Source organism: Vidua macroura, chromosome 12 (assembly GCF_024509145.1).
Source record: "Vidua macroura isolate BioBank_ID:100142 chromosome 12, ASM2450914v1, whole genome shotgun sequence".
NCBI lineage: Eukaryota > Metazoa > Chordata > Aves > Passeriformes > Viduidae > Vidua > Vidua macroura.
In genome coordinates this window covers 11,358,159-11,372,527 of record NC_071582.1, presented here as the reverse complement: position 1 = coordinate 11,372,527, position 14,369 = coordinate 11,358,159, and the positions used below count along the sequence as shown (strand labels likewise).

The 14,369-nt window shown below is 43.6% G+C and overlaps 1 protein-coding gene across 7 annotated transcripts in view; it reads right to left on the bottom strand.

The window, feature by feature from the left end:
* Window positions 1-14,369, bottom strand: part of SEMA6D (semaphorin 6D) — a 31,080-nt gene that overhangs the window by 15,015 nt on the left and 1,696 nt on the right. The window lies entirely within an intron of this gene.

Here is a 14,369-nt window from a genome sequence, read left to right as displayed (position 1 = left end):
TAATTCACAGAATCAGAAACAGAACATACAGGCTGCTGACCTGGCAAGAAAAATTGTCAAACTTGGGATTAGAATTTTAATTAAACTGCAATCTCTTTCCATCCCCTCAATCACCGAATGTCATCCAACACAAACCCTTTTCCCATGAAGTACCTAAATCTCATCCACAAAACATCATGACACACACAATGTGTCTGAACATCCATGCTGTGTTTTAATGACATTGCTTGTTTCCAGGCTGTGCCATCACAGTGCTCAGTCCAATGTGCCCATTGGCACAGACCTGATGCCCAGGAGCAGACACCTGATGCTCTGCCTTTGCAGTGACTCAAACATGTGCAAAGTCAATGCAAAATCCTGCCCCTGCAGTGTGACAGCGTTATCAGACACTTCACAAGGGTGGCAAGAGACTCAAATGGGGATGCAATGCTGAACCACCTTCCCAAGGTGCCACTTCCCCCTTATTCTATTTCCTACTGTCAAAGGCTTCAGAGGCTTTCACCTGAGGGTTGTGTGTGTGTGCTCTGTAGATCAGACAGCACAGATCATGACAGCACCACAACATTATACAACAAAGCCTTCAAGAGGGGAAAGGAAACATAACTTCTTCAATTAAACCACAGGGATATTTTAGTGAGCAGAATGTAACCACTCAAGTTGCAATTTGGGTAGGATGCAAGAAAACACATTTCAAAGTGAAATGTGATCCTTAATGAGTGCAAGTGGACTGGGCAGGGGTCATATTTCTCATTAGAAACTTGGCAAATGTAGTATTATTCCCTCCTCCAACCTTTTGGATGCATTCATTCAGCCCCGACTCACAGGTCAGAGCTCTGAGTCATCAGCTCAGTGCCTTGCAGTTGCTGAAATTTGTAATTAAACGCTTTGTCTAAACAGAAAAAAAGGAGAAACCTTTCCATTTTAATGTTTCATGATTTTCAGTGAGAAGAATATGTTGCCAACACAAAGCGCCAGACCTGATCCAGCAAAGCACAAAAGTATTAATCATTTAATAATTTGAAAAGCAATTTAAAAAACCCTTCTTAAAAACACTTAACCTTTCAGTAATGCTTATGGGGGACGAAAATGCTGTATTTATTAATTGATACTATGGCTGGCTAGGGGCAGGGCTTCCTCCTTCCAGAGGCTGCTGAGCTGTCAGTTTGGGCTGGACTGTGAGGAGACCAGCTGAACATTTGGGGATGGGGGTGGGGGTGTTGTCTGGATGCCTGCCCATTGCAGACTGACCTGGAAAGAAGCATTTTCCACTGTTAATGATATTTCTGTATCTCAGACCACCAGTCCAGAACGAATGGGCTGTGCTCTTAGTCAAGATTGATGAGTGCAGTGGTTAATAAACACTAATGATTCCTGGCACTTTCCCTCTGCTCTTCCTTGTCCTGACATGGCCTCTTCAGCTGAAGCATCTTGCGTTAAATTACTAATGAGCAAACTTAAAACAAACTGGAATTAATAAAGTTAGTCAAATTAGTTCTTTCTTGTGAAAGCACCATTAGAGCAAAGTCCTGCAGCACTGTGGCTCCTAGACACAATAACAAATCATTAATGCTTACACAATCTTCTTCTTTTTTTTTTTTTTTTTTTTTTGGGGCTTTTTGTAAGGAAAAGCAGGCTCCAAATATCCAGCCCACTCATTTTCCAGTGAAAGAGAAAGAGGAGACACATAAACTGCATGTTGAGTTGGTGCACAGTAACATCTATAAGGTGCTTAGTAAAAGTCTTCCCTGAAGCCTTGTTTTCTTGGAGAAGAAATGAATACAAATTGCCAAAGAGCAAGAAGCTCTCCCAGACATTTAGGCTGGGAGCAGTCAGCATAGAAGGTGAGGCTGCTTGTGGCCCACATCATGACTCAAAGAGACCCTGGCCCAGCTTCAAACTGCTCACAACTTGCAAACTGTACAAATTCCACCTGTACCAAGAAAGGGCATGTAATAGGAAGTTTCCTTTTCCTTCCAGTGTTCCATCTGAGAAGAACTGACTGGGGCGACAATTACAAAACTTCCATGTAACCTGCCTTACAGAGGCAGATGCTGACTTCTGGACTCCAGGAAATGGCTGCAGAAAAAAGGGCAATTTATTTTTGTTTTTAGGTCACAATTGTCAAAGGGCAACTTGTTTTTAGGTCATGATTATCATGGCCAATATGCAGCAAACTGTCACAAAAGCAAACAGGAAACAACTGAAATGCCAGGTAAACAAAGTATCAGTTCTCTCAAACAGATTCAAATTTCAGGCAGGGTATCAAACTCCCTAAAAGAATGCAAAGTCTTGTAAATGTAAATCCAGAGAATGCGTTTCCCCAGAGGCTGCATCCAGAGCAGAAACAAACTCACATTCCCCAAACATCTCAGGATACTCCAGAGATGAACCCCAAGAACATACAGGGCAGGAATAGTTATGTTCAGCTATCTTTTCTAACTAAACATCATCTGCTGCAAATCTCTATCAAAGAAAATACTGACATGAAGCACAGACCTTTGTCACAACAAGACAGAAAAGCAGACAGAGAGCTGCACTGGATCAGCAAGCCACAGGTAATCACTTCTCACCAGCCAGGCAACAAGTACAGAATTCTTTATTATTTTGTTTGCAAAATTACTAAAAGAATATTAACAGTAGCTCTGCTTTCCAGCTACATACAAAAAGAAAATGCACCTGCTTCAAGAGGCTCTTAAATGCAGCTTTTATCTGGTTGGACACAGGCTTGAGATCAGAACCACTGAAGAGAGAATAAACTGGGAAGAACAGCTGTTTCCTGGATAATCAGAAAAATGGGCTCCATCTAGCCCTTGGAGCAGGGGTTTATGACAGCCAGGTGTAGCCTTCTGGTAGACACAGATAGACTGGTGTGAAAGACGTAATTCCTGCCACATTCAAACCTTTTAGTGGAGGCCACTACTGGGGACTACAAATAACAATGCTGAAATATCTGTTAGGCCTGAAATAGCTGATTACGAAATGCTGGCAATGTCTACCTTCAAGAAAATGCAGAAAACATGAATACTCTCAGTTTGATTATTTTCCCTTGCCCAGTCTTTGATTAATTTCTCTTATAAATTGCATTCCTAGCATTTCAGCTAGAAAACAATCCATGGCAAGCGTAATGTTTGGAAATTACCATATTGCTATCCTTGTTTTGCAGCTGGGGAATAGAGGCACAGATCAAGGCTGACTTTGTGGCCCAAGCCAATCACCAAAAAGGCCTTTTAAAAGATTCTGAGCTGCTTGGGGTCAGATGTGCTCCTTCCCTGCAGCACAGGCACACTGACCAGTGTCCCTCAGGTGAAAATCGGGTTACAGATCAGAGCTCCACGTGGCCTATGCCATAATGAGTTGTGTCTGCAAGGAGAAAGAACTAGAGGTGTAAATGTTAACTGGTGGCAAAAATCCACCTTGTTAAGGAGGCGAGCAACCTGCCTGAAACAGGCCTCAGGGAGATGCTGTTGGTCAGATGGGAAGCAGGCAGTTGTCCCAAGTAATAAACTGGCTCTTTGTGGCTGCCACCCTTCAATCTCAGATAGAAATCCCATCCTTCAATTCCTGATTGGGGGAATCCAGAGAAGCAGGATATAATTCCTGTTAAAATATGAGCCTGCCTTCAAACAATCACACATGAAGGGGAACAGGCTGGTGTTTCTTGCCCATTAATCTATTCCAGCCTTTGACAACGTGCTGGTGACGCTCCATCAATCATCTTTCCGTGCACTGCCACGTAAAAGAGAAGGGGGAAGGGAAAGGGCATTCAGCCAGCTGGGGAGAAGCAACATATAAAATGGCTTCAAACCAGACTGATGCAATATTTTCTACTTACTGAAAAAAAAAAAAATCTTAAAAATCTTCTTAATACGATAAATGCTTCTCAAAATGCTAAGCACAGGCAGGAGTGCAGTACAGTAAATCCAGGCTCAAGTTCATGACAGGTCAGAACAAAAGATACACCCTAAAAGTTAGCTCACTTGTGGAGAGTTTGGCAAGGAATGGAGGAAAGGGTTGCAATAGTAAAAGCTGAGTAAATGACTGCATCACCTTCCTCCTCCACCAGACTTGGGCTGTTAGGTGAGACCAAGGATCCCCTCTGTGCTTGGAAGTACAAGTTGGACATAATGTTATGGGGGGCCAGGCAGAATTGATTAATAATATGCTGAGCCTAGTCAATTTATGTTGATGCGGTTTCCCACAATCCCAGCTGACTGGACTTGGGCAAATCAGGAAATCCCTGCTGTCCTCTGTTTCTTCCTGCATGCAAATGGCTCCCTGAGGGCACTAATTAGTGCAAAGGCACTGACCAGTGTCTCTCAGATGGTACCTTCTGAAATTTTGAGCATGAAACACTCTAATAATAAAAGTTAAGCCAGAACAAAAAATATTTTACTGCTGCTTGTTCACAGATGTTCAACAAGTTTCTCAGGGCCTACAGCTGAGACTTCAGTCCCTGATGCAGAGCAAAGCTGATCTTGTGCAAAACCCAGCAACCTCCAGTGAGCCCTGAGACAAGTCCTGCTGAGGGGCACAGGGCACCCCTGTGGCTTCAGGCACTGAGCCCTTGGCCAAAGCAGTGCCTTGAAGCTCTTCAGCCAGAAGAACACTCAAGCAACAAAGATCTACTGGCCAGGCTAGAGCAAGTCACAGATTCCACCTGCACCCAAATAAAGGCTGAATGGGAGCTTACTTGTGTTCAGCACCTCTCCCCCTTCTTTTGGATGCAAAGGACCAGCGTAGAAAGGTTAAAAATCTTGTTTACTGAAGCCTCAGGGATTATTTTTTGATGTACAAATCACTTGTGGTCTACAGCAGTTTTAACAGCAGTTAAAAAACACTACCTAAAAAGGGTTCAAGTTCTGGGCTTCATGAAGTAAAAAGCCTGCTGGCAGTGACTCTGCTTAAGGGGGTTAAGGATTTGCACCTGAGTTTACTTGCTGATGGTAACTGCTGCCAGGTGGGAGAAGTTCAACTTCTTGAGCCAGCTGCAGAGAGAATACAGCTCACCAGTGAGTGCTGAGTACAGAAAGGGAGAGTGTTGCTCAGTTTAGCTTTGTCAACCAGGTCAATCCTTTCAGAAGATAAAACATTCAAAAGAAAACATATGAAGGTGGTACAGGCTGCCTTCAGGGGCGCCCTAGACTTGTAGAAATGTACACATTGGCAACCACAGATGCACCAGAACATTCACCCAGAATAGCACCTAATCCCTGCTGTGATTAGAATAAAATAACTCCAGAGCAGAGCCACACTCTGGGGGAACCAGGCAAAAGGGTGTTTTAGTAATCAAAATATGAAAATGGAGCCTTTTTGTACCATCTGAGTCAAAATATAAGACCAGCATGGCCCAGGGGTTTCAAACTCTAAAGGAGGAGCCAACAATTCTTTTTCCTATCTCTATTTTTTTGTCTTGGTCTTTTTTTTCAATGTCTTACTGTGTGAAATGTGTATGATGAGTCATTTGCTTACAAGCCAGAAAGTATTCCACATAGAATGCAACATTTGCCTTAAAAATCTGTATCAGTATTTATGATATGAAAGGCAGGGGATTAGATTCCCATTTTAGGTCATATCTATACATAGGTTTTCCAATGATGCAATTGCATTATAGCGTGGTAAGTTCTCCCAAAACAGGGATACAACAGCCAGCATCAATGCAAGTGTGATTTTATTTATAATTCTTTTAAATGTCATTCCAGTACATGTTTCTTCTAATGAAGTCTGACTTCAATGAAGTTCCTGAAGGCAATGCCTGACAGAAAGGTTTACAGTACATTCAAATCTTAGAGATTCTTTATGATGTGATAAATCCATGTTGTGGAATTTGGTGATAGATTGTTTCAGCTAATTATCAAATAACACAGGAAAATATTTGTGGCTATAATAAAAGAAAGGTACTTAATTCTTGTAGTCCCTTTCAGAAACATAAGACATGATTTTGTATGAATGGATAGGTAATAAAAACTTTCTCTCCTATAAACATACACCCAAATGTAGACTTGCAGTATGCAGCCATCCTTACTTTTTATAACAACTTTAAAGTCTGCAGCGCTGAGGAAAAAAAAAATAGGATATTTAGAGCTGAGATATTAATTGAGCATGAAAGTGCAAATAACAGGTCTGTTATTTTAAGATAATACTTGACTTCTTTTAAGGATTCTGCATTAACACCTCTTGATCTATGCCTAAGTAAAAAAAGATAGTTTAATATTAAAGTGATGAAACCCTACCAGTGAGTATCACAGCTTTCATCTTAATTGGCTTATGGCACTGCCAGCTACACTTCAGTTGTTTGCAGGCTTTGAACGTTGCAGCAAGCGCACCCCTCTTGCTCTAGAACGAGTTGACAGAACTTGCAAAATGGCTGGGGTGACTTTTAATGATGCAAGTGTTTAGTGGTTGATTAGAAGCACTTTGAGGGCTAAATTCTCCTGTGATCAGAAATTTACTTGAACACCAGATAGTTTCAGCAGGAAAGGAAATAAAATGCTAAGCAAACTGTAAGTGATTGCCTCAATTATAGTTATTTTAAGTTAATTTTTGAGACTGAATGTTAACTACCTTCTCTTACAAGGGTGACATGAAAGTCCTGCACCTGATTCAGCTCACATCTATGGTCAAATCTGTTCTGTTTCTGCAAACCTCCTGCAGGACATGCTTTCCTTGCAAGCTTGCCAGGGCTGGGCTATCAGTGATGGAATGCAAGGTGCTTTAACTTAAGCAGTGCTCTGGATCCACCATTTTAGCAGAGCTGCATTTCATTAATTCAAACTGCTCATGCCCAACTGGGACTGCCCTAGGATATACTGAATTTATTTGTGGAGGTGTCCACGGACTGGTGCAGAGAATGTCAGTACAGTGACCTTTGTTCCATACTCTGGGCACTGATCCTCCATTAATTCCTGGCCATGAGCAGCTCTGGTAGCAGGAACTCCTACCCCTGCCCTGACCCCAGCCCCAGAAAAGCAAAGCTGGGGAGAGCAGCTGCGGCTCATCAGGGTAAAGTTCTGAGCACCTCCAGCTCCCAATTGTGTCAGAGGTGTCTGATGCTTTTGATAAATGTGTTTTAGACCAAAATACTTTATCCTGAAAACTAGGAAGAACCCTTAAACCATAATGGCAAAGACCTAATTAGCTCCTGAAGTACACACAGGCTTGGATGCAGGTTCAGTAACACCCAAACTGGCCTCCTTGGCCTGGAACAAAAGCCTAAAACCTAGACCAAAGTATCACTCTTCCTCCCTCTAGGAGGGTTGGCTACAAGTGTGGGTCAGTGCTGTAAGTGAAGGAAGTCAGTGTTCTTCCTGGAAGCCTGCAGAACATGATTTACATAGCAAAACTGCCACTCATTTCAGCATGATTAGGCATCATCTGATAAGGTAACTCTGAGACAGGTAGAAACCAGTACTTGCAGGTGAGGAGTAATGAAGGTCTCAGGCACAACTTGCACAAGTCCAGCCGACGCCACAGCCAAGGGAGTTGCTGGCAGCACCCCGGGCCTGCTGTCTGCCAGCCCTGCAGAGAGCAGTCTAAGCAGCCTTCCCTCTGAGCAGGGCTGCAGCCCCGATCCTGAGATAAGTGCTGCCCGTTTGAGTCCTGGCTGGAGCCCAGGAGGTCAGGGTTTGCCTACTGGATGAAGTCAATGGGATGTTTTGAAATGGAAGAGAGGTTTGGGGGAAGGAGTATGCACCAACAAGCAGGGCAGAGGGAGAGAAAAGGGATTTGCACTGTGGAAAGGGCACATCTGCTGTTCAACAGGCTGTGCCTCAGACAATGCTGCTGTCAAGCTCACTCCAGAAAGCATCACTTCTTTCCACCCACCACTCTCCCCTGCTACAAACATCCCTCCAGCATCTCATCACTGTGCTTTGCTGGAGCATTGCTGGCTTGAGTTGCTGCTGCTGGGGAAAAGGCTGCTGCATGCCACTGCTCTCACTTCAGAGAGAAGGTAAATGGCTGCGGAAAATGCAAAGGGACAGACAGGAGAGGACTCAACAGGCAAGAAGCACGTGAAAGATCATAAACACTGTGCTGGGATTCTCTGTGTGCCGTTCTCAGGGCTGGAACGGTCAGCCAGCCTTGCCTGCAGGAACACAGCCTACAGAGCCTGGGGAACAACGTGTTTTTAACTAGCCTTGCTTTTTCTGCACAGACAAATCTGGTAGCTGGCCACCCAGTTACCTACTTGTATATGCAAAGCATGTGCTCTGCCCCTTTCCTGGGCACCATCAATTACATGTACAAAACACAGGCATGAAAACCTGGAGGAACCTTGAGCTCGAAGTTAACAATTACTATTATCTTGTTAGGATTAAAGATTAACTATGCCAGTAAAAGGATGTGTTATGAAATGTCTTTCCCAGGCTTACAGTAAATAGAGAGTTTTGTTTTCTTGGTTTTAGTTTGTGTTTTTTTTTTTTTTTTCCTTTATCTCAAAGTCTCCTCAGGATTTGGAGTAATTGTTTAAACTGCTGCTTTTATTTACCATAATACCAAAATGTTGTCACTTGTCACGTGACTGCTCATACTTTCATTTGAGATGTCGTGCAGAAACACATGGAAATCTGGTGAAAGCAAACCAATTTTAGAACATGTTCCGAGCAATTGTTTTGCAGCACTGCCCTACAGTATGAAGTCTCTTCCATTTCTTAAATTGCCTAATCAAATGCAGACTCTGTTCCAGTCACGCTAAATTTTCACATAATGGCAGAAAAATACTTCTTTCTAGCCTAGCACTGAACAGTTGGATCACATTATCACATTTGCTGCCTTTGTAGTCTCCAAGTGTGTATTTGTAAAAGTATGTATATACATATTCACAGGGGAGGGGGGAACACCGGTGCTCATGCTGTGAGACCCGGGGGATGGTCAGAGGGACAGAGACACACTTTGAGAGGTGCCTGTGCTGAGGGTCTCTTGGAGCGACCTGGCTTACCAGAAGCACAGAGTAATGGTGAAAATTTTGTTTTTATTTATTTAGAAATCAGATGTATTAGAGCAGCATTTGATCTGGCTGATTCCTGGCCCTGCAGTCTGCTGACGTTATTAAACTGATATAAATGCACTCAGGTAAACTACACCTATTTGTTGCCAGTCTGGAGCTGGAGACAGGACTGGTGAAATGTGTAGCCATGGCTCTCCCTGCTCTGGGTCCCAAGCTTGGGCACATCCTTGTGTTGATTTGGGGAACTCTGCACCATAGGACTGCCCACTTTCCACAGAGCAAAGTAGGCAGTGCCATATCCATGGCAGTGTTTGCAACTGGATGCAGCCATGCTGGGCACCAGCTCTCCCTCCTCTCTGTTTTACTTGGGCTCCACTGCCTCATGATAACATTCACTCTGCAAGACAGGGAAATATTTGCATCACAATACTTTGGCATTTTGACTTGTGAGCCACAGAGAAGTCACAGATCAGACCTTTCAGAGTAAAATAAAATAAAAAAAAATTCAAATCAGTAACACATGGACTGCAAGTGCTTGAATCAAGGTCAGAAGGAAATCTGTGCCAAATCAGGGAATGAGACTTAAGGCTTTAAAGCTTTCTATTACAGCCTGTCCCATTCCCTCTTCCACGTTGGCCTCCCCAGATCCCCAGTACAATTACAATGTTTCCTTAAATCCTTGGGTTGTCACTAGTAATATTAGCCAGTGTAACAACATGACAAGATAATCATACCTACCCCCCACACTATTTTCATCTGCAGGTCTATTTTTCTTACCCATCTGCACCAAATATTTAGGTTTGTGCTGGCACAGCTTGCTGCTGAAGACCACTGTTCAGCCATGAGCAGTGTTTGTTATGTTTTTGGTGAGGATGAAAACCTGATGCTTTAGGGGGAGGAAAAGCCATAATCCACTCTCACAGTAAAACCTGTATAGTGCTATGCAACACAAAAAAAAAAAAAAAAAAATTCTATCCATACCCTTGCAGGAAATCAGATTAATCCCCAAAGCATGAGATTTGATTATTTTTGTCTGAGGTTATCATCAAGGGAAAAAAAAACTACATAATGCTAAAAATATCCACACGACATTTACTTTATGAAGAAAATATGATTTACTGAGCAAAAACAAATTACTGGCTTTTCGGTGTTAATCTTTGATAAACACGTGCTGGGTTAAAGAAACTGTCACAGAGAGAAGTTTGCAAATTGAAGGAAACCATTCAACTCTGCAAGATTATTTCCCCCTCCCTTATTACTCCTTTCATGAGGCACCTGGGGACATTGTTCACACACTGTTGACAGCTTTCCCACTACTGCTTTTCCTCTGTTATCTGTTCCCTTCTCTTCAGCACTCGTCCCCAGGTGGCAATACACAAACGAGCTATATTTGCAAGGGGTGCCAAAGCTGGCTCTTGGGCAGCTATTGAAGAGCCAGAGGGCCCTCTCCTGCCTTCCAGGCTGGCTGGGTCAAGTTGTTTCCACAGGGCCCTGACCCACCAGGCAGTGCTCTGGTGTTTCACTCCTGAGACTGCACTGCTCAGGAAACACACATTGCCTACACAGCCCTTTCTTGCTTTGGCTACCATCACACCAAGAGGCATAGCCACGCTCCCTCACGCTGGGCTACATTCAGGTGCCATCTGAAATTTCAATACTGCAGCTGTAACTATACATGGAGCTTTTTTTAAAATTAAATATGCAGTTTTCTTCTCTGTGGTCTCCCAAAACACAGCGGTTACACAGCCCGATGGGACACGTAGGGGCTCACACAACATAGGAAGGGGGCACCTAAATGGAGGCACAGCATAAATAAGGGCTTGACATACAAGTGTGAAGACTTTCTTTCAACCCCAAAGTGCATCTGTCATGACAGACACAGAAATAGCAGCAACACTTTGTGCTGGTGCTGCAGTCCCTGCCCACCAGCAGCACCCCTACACACGCCTGGGAAGCCAGGCAGCAGCACTTGAGGGAAATACCTTTTGTTTCACACCACAGTAAAGCTCTGAGGAAGGCCCTACCCAACATAGGTGTGAGCTGGTACTTTACCACTGCTTGAGAAAGCAGTCGCAGCTGCCACGACCATTTGATAAAATAAAGATGAACTATGTAGCTCACATTAAGAAAAGCCTATTGTTGCAGTAATAGCTGAGCTGAGTGACCAGCTGATCAGCTCTCTTCTCTTCTGAGGTTTCACTCCCAGCGCTGGTGGGCAGCCAGTCTGTGATGCTGCTCCCCACCACTCACTCGTTACCTTTCTAGATGAGCAACTCTGTGCTTGCCTCCCTGCTGTCCCTCACACACTTGAAGAGCCCCCCAGCAGGCACCTGCCAATTAACTCCTCATTCTCATCCCAGGCCCTCTTCAAAGCTCCCCTTTGCCTCTGATGCCAAAGCGTGCGTGCCCCCGTCCCTGACACACGCAGCTCAGCTATGTTTAGGTGGCTTGTGCACCAGCACAGCTGCTGATTATGCAGGTCAACACGGCTCTCCTGCTTCTAGAGGCCACTGCCCGACTGTACCCATCTGCCATCTCTTCTTTAAACCATCCACTGTGGGAACAGGAGCCATCCCTTTCATTCTGTGTTTTCACAGTGCCTATCCAATTAGAAACTGGGCTGCAATTTGGCTCTTAGATGTAACAGTTTTAAAAAAAAAGTAACGGCAACAACAAACCTTTTTGCACGGAGAGTCTCTGTGTGCAAATACGACCTCTGTTATGTTACCAAGGTCAGGTAGACCAAGGCCAATCTGCTGTGTGAGAATATAAATCAAAGCTGTCCAGGGACTGATTTCATTTACAAGGTTTGTAACCATTCTGGACAGAACAAATGTCACTTGCTTGCCTGAGATCCTTGCTCCTCCTCTTCTACCACCACTTCTTTGCTCCTCCACTCCCACCAAACCCCTCCCTTCCCACTAATACTTCTTGACCTCCTTTGCTCTTGAAAGCAAAAGTTCTCTTCTAGCAAGAAAGCAGTGTCTCACACATGACAGACAGCCATGCTTAGCCAATTTATTTAAATTATGCAAAAATCTCAGCAAGTAAAATTAGCGTAGAGTCACAAGTACATTCACCTGCTGGTTACCTGCCATTCAAAGTACACATCAGAATTAAAACAACAAATCCTGTAACTTCTTTCCTATTGCATTCATAGATCTGCAAAACAAACCAAGGAAAGCATCTGTAGCAAGTATTAGAGTCTGGGCACAGATCCTGTGAAATCACATGGTTTCCGTTGTGGAACTAAAAAGGCTTCTACAAGAATGTGTGAAATACACAGCCGAAATTCTCCATTTCTTTCTGTGCTCCTTGGCAGTTTGTGTGGCTAAGTTAAAGTGGCAAGTTCTGTTTCTGTAGCTGGCGCTTCCCAAGCTCACCCCGATCTGCACACTGAGCACACACAGGATGCAGCCAGAAGCTCCCTCTCGATTATGGACAGAGTTAATGTCATCCCACTCCAAACAACAGGTTGCTGTCTCCAAACTGGAGCCTTGAAAAGCAAGAGTCCAGCGGTTGCCTCACTCCTCCCAGCTATTTTGCAGCCCTTCCTTCTGCAGGTGTGCACACCGAGCTGCAGTGGGGCTGGGCAGGGGTGCCAGAATGAAAGAAACTTCACGTTCTGGATGTTAACTTTAGTTACCATAGCCAGACAATGCTGCCAGTGGCGTGGAAGAAAAAATTGCTGTAGCCAGCTGTGCTGTTCACAGTCGGGTGGTTTCTGTGTAGCTCCAAATGGTTATGGAGCCAGTAGCCTGTTGTGGCCAAGGACAGGATGATGGATGGTCTACACACACTGTCCAAGCAGGGAGAATGGCAGAAGTTCACTTCAGGGTTGTTAAAATGCTAATCTGGGTTAGTTAACAAAAGCCGAATGGAAAAGAGAAGTTAGGGAAATCAATACTACTCATATGCTGTATATATGCACTACAGATTTGATCTCTGTGGTTAACACAAACATTTGACTTTGGAAGTGGGACAATTTAACAGTTGTCCTGTCTGAATAAACGGAACCAAATTCTGATATTAGCTGTACTGTAATTACTGTCAAGCCACGACGAGGGAAAGCAGGCTATGGCAGACAACACACAGAGCTCCACAAACAGCATCGAAAGAGCAGTAACACTGTTCTCGCTGCACACCTCTTCCATGTGACACGGGAACAAATCAGAACCCACTTTCTTTTGAACTCAGGGCTGGCAGCTATTCACAGAACAAATAACAGCTTAATAAAATGGCTTAGATGGATTTTAACAGTAACTGCAGTAGCTTATCGGATGCATAAGAAGGGATCATCTGTTCGAGCAGCAGTTTTGACGAAAGCAACATTTGAACTGTTTTAATTACATACAGAGTTGCTAAGACTGAAAATAACTTGTACTACCCAATGCCAGTAATATGCCTTATTCCATCTTTTCTTAATTACTTGTGGAGCAAATTGTTACTTTATCAAGTGGAAAGGTATCTGATTTTATCAATCTGGAGTTAGAGGTATATTTAACATATGAGTATGTAATCAACCATCATCTCCTCTGTTCAGTTAGCAAACACACAGTCTAAGCCTTGAAAAATATCAGAGACTGCAACGTAAGTAACCTCCACATAAGCTCATACAGGCACGGAAGCTATTGTAAAGGTTTCCTTTGTTTTACCAAAAAAAACCAGAACTGAAACAGTCTCAGTCATATCACTTTTCTACACCTGATGAAAAGTGACCATATTCACCCCTGATCTCCACTTGATTTCAGATTTCAAATTGCTTTTTGTTTTTCAGAAGGACAAACAAACATGGCATTTCAACATTTCCATGCAGGTTCTGTCTGTCTAACTGGCTACACCTGACTTCAGGGGATACTGAGTCCTCTGTTAAGTGCACTAATGTTTTGAAAGAATTTAATACCCATAAAAACCAGAACTGAAACCTGACTGTGATCAGCTGTAGTAAGACCAGAAGATACATTATTACAAATGCCTAACATACACTTTGAACTGAACTTCCATGGTGGACTTTTCCTTCACACTCCTCTCATGACGGGACTGACTGGATCAAAGATCAACCTCGAGTGAATTGCATCTATAATTAAGCATTCTATCCAAATGTGCTCTTCATAAATAGACAGCAAAGTTATGGCGGCTCCAAGGGCTAAAATATCTGCTCTAACAGTCAGCTCAGCTCAGCCATTCCCAGAAACGTTCAGATGGTCCAGCTCAAAGGGCGCGAGAGGCTGGGGGGAAAACCCGCAGCCACACAGCTGGTTTGTGGAGCTCTGACAGGGCCATCACTGTATTCCTGGCACACACTCCTGCATCACACAAAGCACATTTAGAAAATGATGTTATCTCTGTTGCATCTCACCATAAAGGAGAACAGGTAGTGACAGACTGCAGGATATGGGGGAGGAAGGTTCACTGTAACTAAAGG